The sequence below is a fragment of the Lutra lutra genome, chromosome 2, assembly GCF_902655055.1.
Source record: "Lutra lutra chromosome 2, mLutLut1.2, whole genome shotgun sequence".
Classification (NCBI taxonomy): Eukaryota; Metazoa; Chordata; class Mammalia; order Carnivora; family Mustelidae; genus Lutra; species Lutra lutra.
The window spans coordinates 188,332,903-188,338,902 of NC_062279.1; positions in this window are offsets into that span (position 1 = coordinate 188,332,903).

Consider the following 6,000-nt stretch of genomic DNA (forward strand, 5'->3'; position numbering starts at 1 on the left):
TGGAAGGAAAGCCATATATTTTAGACTAATCTGTTTTAGAGTACCTTTAAATTGTATTCAACATAGCAGTTTTATTAAATTCCTTCATTTAAAGTATTGCTGAATTATCCTGTAATCTACAATTCTCAGGTGAAGAGACAAAAATCCCATCAAGCTGAGGAGACGGGAATCTAATTCCACAGAACAAAATGTTGCTTTTAATAAACTGACAAGACAGGCAAGAGAAAGAAAAAGGTTTAGGAGGCAAAAGATCTGAGTTGCAGACTAATGAAAACATTCAATCCATGTGTCACAACCAAATAAAAGAGAAAAAAGAATATGGCAAATGGACACTGACCTTCCAGAATACATCTTCTCTATATCATAGCAAGCTCACCTAGAAGAGCAATGAATCCCTGGTAAACATTTATCTTACAAAGAAATGCAATAAAATGGTTAAAAGAATAAATTTTTAATGCAACAGCACAATGAAACCAACTTAGCCAGAGAATATACTTTATAAAATACAAATATAACACGTGCTGGATTATAGGTCACATCTGTGACCCATATACACAGCATACAAAAGGCTTGGCTGTGGGCTGCTTTCATCTTTCAAACTCTGATGCTATTTGAAACTTAAGTTACATACCAAAAATTCTGGTTATGAGTAATGTATATACTTGGTATAGAAAACTAAAATTGCCAAAAATACAAGAAAAAAAGATTCACATACTGTTAACTTTTTTATGCATTTACTTTATAATTTTGCTAGAGTTTTGTGCATAATTGAGATAATATTTTATCTAATTTTATATTCTTTTTATTTTTAAAATTGAACATTGAAGTTTCTGATCACATTAAAATATATAATTTTAAGTGAATGCTTGATATTCTAGTAAGTCTCTATACCTCAGTACCTAAATATACCTTATTTATGGACATTTTAAACATGTTATTTTGCTTCGAAATAAGTCTGTAGTAAATATATTTGTCTATACAACATTATCTGTATTTTGCTGTATTTCCTTTGTATAACTTATATGAATATAATTTTTAAGAATAAAGGCAAGAGCATTTTGAAATATCTTTAACTTATATTATCAATTGCTTTCCAAAAGTTTACATCAGTTTGTACTGCATTGCACAGGGGTGCCCCGAGTTTACAATGTGATTAAGTTAACATTGATTAATTTTTTTTTGTAATTTGTTAGATTCTTTTAAAGTTTTTCTTTATTCAGTTTTTGCTTATTCTCATATTTATATTTGTATCATATTTATATTGACAATTTTATATGTATTTTACTTTTATAATGTATTTTTGCATTTTGTCAACTTATTTTCTTCTTTTGATGTTTTACTTATTTTATCTGTTTTGCTTTTTATACAGGAAGTCTCATGACTGCTGTCACATTTTTTTTTACTTTCTTATTTCTTTATTACTATTTCTTCCTCTGATGGCAATTATATTATTCTAACCATGCAAATATTTATTATTTATTTGTTATCTAGATTATTTTCAGCTGTTAAAAATTGAGAGTGCAGCTGCCAAGTTACCATCCACAGGTGTGTTTCTATTTCTCTGAGTATTAATAATAATGCTGCTGCTGATAGCTAGCATGTATATAGTGCTTTCTGTGTGCTTGGCACCGTTTGTAGTGCTTGCTGTATTATATAATTTGATACAAAACCCAATGAGAAAGGGCCCATTATTAAGTCTACTTTTCAGATGAGGAAATGGAGGCACAGAGAATTTAAACAACTTGTGCAGTGTTAGTCATCAGAATTCCATCCTGGCCATTTGGCCCCAGAGTCTGTGTTTTTGCCCATGACATTTTGATACTATTATGTTCAGTGCCTAAAGGTTCATGATTAGCTCATTTTCATTGTGTATGGGATCTTTCATCACTTTAAGCCTACTCTCTGTATCATCTTTGAAACCAGTTTAAGGTGATTGAATAGGCTAAACTCAAAAGTGTAAATAAGAATGGTTTCTTTGGGGCGCCTGGGTGGCTCAGTGGGTTAAGCCTCTGCCTTAGGCTCAGGTCATGATCCCAGGGTCCTGGAATCAAGCCCCACATTGGGCTCTCTGCTCAGTGGGGAGCCTGCTTCCTCCTCTCTCTCTGCCTGCCTCTCTGCCTACTTGTGATCTCTGTCAAATAAATAAATAAAATCTTAAAAAAAATGTTTAAAGAATGGTTTCCTTGCTCTATTGACTCTCCCTTTTCCTTTTCCTGATGACACTTAATGATACTATTTTTCAAGCAGATCCTGTAGTAGTCTCAGAGAGACCCTTTCTGGGCACTGTGATAGTAAAAATCCTACCCCATTGCACAGGTTACTTACATGGGAGAACAGTTCTTGTTCAAACAGTTCCAAATCTCCCTCCTCTCTGTCTTCTATCAGTACATGGCACTGTATCTTGCTCCTTAGCCCAGCAGGTGGCCCTATTAGGGGTACCTGCAAGACAGCTCAAGCCTGTTAATTTCTGTGGGATCCATTGGACTTGCTTGAAATTCACACTTCTCTCATGTGACACAAGGTGGATGTGCTGGCTGCTCTATTGAATTTCTCTGCTCTTTTCCTCCATTTTTCTTTCAATCAATAGGCTTTGGGGTAGTGGTGGGACTCTGAAAGCTCAAAGCACATTTCTAACTGGAGAATGAGATGTCTGTTTCACTACACATTCCTGGTTTCTGGGAGTGATTCTCTCAGGATCTCTTATTTGATTTCAGGAGATGAGAGTTTTCTCTTGCTCATTCTGTCTCTGTCTCTGTCTTTGTCTCTTCCTCCCTCACTCTCTTTCCCTCACTTCCTCTCTGACTTTTGTTTATACACACTGACTGGAGTGGGGAGTAGATTGGTTGGGGTGATAGTAGAAGACAGCGAATCAGTTTTACTCCCTTGCATAATCAGCCCTAAAAAAGATGTCTGTCTGCGGCCATTTACTTTGGTCTTTTTGGAATATAGTGAGTCTTTTGTCTCTTTGCTTTAGCTTTGGGTTCTAATAGTCAGTTTTGGGTCAAGGAAGAAAGTTCTACTGTGCATTTACTCATTTTTGCCTGATGCCTCTCCTGGCTTTGTCAGCACTGATGACTTTGGTGAGTGTACTTCACTGGCATAGATTTTACTAGATTTTACTTTGCTTTTTGAATGTATGTTTCTTCTAAGTTCTTTCTTAAAGTTGTATTTTGTAAGTCAGCTGAAACACTTCGTTTTTTTTTTGTTTTTGTTTTTGTTTTTTAATGGCTCAACAAAGTAAATGACATGCTCAAGTTCACACCATTAGTGAGAAGAGACATTGGGATTCTGTTCCAGGTGTGTCTGTCTACAGAGACCATGTCATAAATCACTACATTTCTTAATTTTCTCCAGTAATGTGGATAATATGACCTTGATCTCAGTTTTGCTGATTATTGTGATATTTTTCAAATATTCACAGGTGAAACTTTAATTGTCTAATTCAAGGATAATACCGTAAGTTTTGATTAGATGCCAAACCTAGGGCACTTCATCCTATCACTTCTGCCCACATAGTTCCCAATCTTTCTTGATCTTTGCTTTTCTAATTGGTTTAGTGATTAAGCTTATGAGTCTTGGAGTCAAAGAGCCCTGAGTTTAAGTCTCAGATCTGACACAGTTTCATCTATAAAGTGAGGATTAAATTGCTAAAACACCAAAGTGGAAACTCTAGTGCAAGTCTTTTGTTAGTCAGTTGTTGGAATGTAAACACATTTGGCCATTGCTGTAAAACTGGTGACACAAGCCCAGTGAAAGTCTGTTTGTATTTTGGAATGGAGATGTTTCTGGGAGAGAACTTGATCTGCACTCCTGGCATTTAGCCTTACCTGGCCATTTATAGTTACAGTTACATATTTATAATTAATGATTAAATGTAGTAAACTTTTTTTTTTACTAAACTTTTATTTAAAGATTTTATTTATCTATTTGACAGAGAGAGAGAAAGAGAGAGACAGCACAAGCAGGGGGAGTGGCAGAGAGAGAGGGAGAAGCAGGCTCCCTGCTGAGCAGAGCCCAGCGCGGGTCTTGATCCCGCCATCTTGGGTTCAGGACCTGAGCTGAAGGCAGAGGCTCAACCAACTGAGCTACGCAGGTGCCCCTGAGCTTTTATTTACATGAGTGGGATATGTTGTTTAGCCACTTTGGGAATAATTGAATGTGACCCAAAATAAGGTGATCATGATTTTGAGCATAGCTCAGGGCTTTTACTCAAATCTGTGTTCAGTATGGTCTTTTGAGAACACTTGATTCTAGAGAAAGGAATGAGAGTAAGTAAAATCTGAGGCGCTGTTTTGGGAACTGAATTTTGGAGCAGTACGGATGAGCTCTTTAAAAATATATGTATGATGATGCCAAAGAAAGAGAAGAGCTTTTCCTCTTCCTACTCCGCCCCATTTTGCTGCATATACACCACTGCCCCATGGAGCTGTAGCTGAATTGCGGCTTTGCTAGCTTGAAGCCCCTGTGCCCAAGTGAGCCGTGATGACTCCTGGGTGCTCATGCATCCACCAGGGCCACTGAGGACAGCAAGGAAGGGGTGGTGGAGCCTGAAAGACTGCTCCTCCTGGCTGCCACTTGCCAGTTTGCTAATTGCAGCAATCGTGGCACCCCCGGCTCTGAAACTATGGGTGTAGAACTCCTGGTGCCCTGTGGAGTCATGGTGAAGCAGCAGTACATGGGTTAATGAGCTCCTGATTTTTCCCCCTCGAATATACCCAGACACCATATTCCATACACTTTGGTAAATGGCAAACATTTCTGGGTCATCCTTGATGTTGGCCCTTTTTTTCTTAGTCTATGTTCAGTCCATCAGGAAATCCCACTGACTTCTGAAATATAACCAGAATCCAAACATTCTCACCCCTTCCTCCATTGCCTCCCCCCATCATCTCTCACCTGAATTACCATCGCAGCCACATCCCTGATCTCCTTACACTTACCCAGTGGCTTGTTCGTAGGTCCTTTTGAATTTGGGATTCACGTTTATTTATACTGTAACACTTCTATCACATCTGAATTCTAGACTTGGTATTAAAAATTGCATCTCACAAAAGCATGGTCATTTCTTTCATAGGGCATAGTTCTCATGAGTGAAAAATACTAATTCAGTTCAAGGGCTATGTTCCAAGTAATAAGAATAAGATTTATATCCTTTTTTGCTAAGACTCTTTTCTTTCTTCACCACTAGAAATTAGAACAAAACAGTACTAGCAAGTGGAACCAAAATGATCAGCTCAATGTAAACAACAAAAGGAATAAGTCTATTTAAAAGTTTATTCCACTTTGATTGTTCCACAATATTACACAAGCATTTGCTGGTAAGCTGGCATTGTAGGATCATTTTTTTCTTCTATTTTTAATTTACTATATTCTGTATAGAGAGTTTATTCCACTTATCTGGCTAACTTTGACAGTCTCACAGTATTATACAAGCATTTGCTGGTAAGCTGGCATTGTAGGCCCCTTTTCTCTTCTATTTTAAATTTACTGTATACTATATTAAATTTACTATATTTGTCTTCTATTTTAAATTTAAACTTACTATATGACTTGGCTATCATGGGTAATAATCATGTTTGTTAAGGTTAAATGTTAGCTAAGATTACTTAAATGACTTTTTCAAGGGATGAATGGTTGCATTTTTTCACTCAGGGGCTCAGGTAAGCATTAATTTTGAACCCAAGAGGCCTTTGCTGGCCACTGGTGATTGCCAGGGTAGAGGCACAGTGATGCAGCACAGATGACAAAAGGGGAAAAGGAACAGGATGATGACATCCTCTTCCAGGGTTCCTCCATGGCAATAGAAGTAGTAAGAACCTAAGATTTGGAAAGATTGGAATATTACTATACTTTCATTGTTTGCTTAAGTTTAGACAATGCTTTTTTTCCATTCTACCTGAATGACAGAAAAGAATTTGCACCTCTAGAATCTTAAATGGTACAGAGAAGGTTTTGCCTAACATTTGTCTTATGTCTTAGGCTCTGAACGAGCAAGGGAGA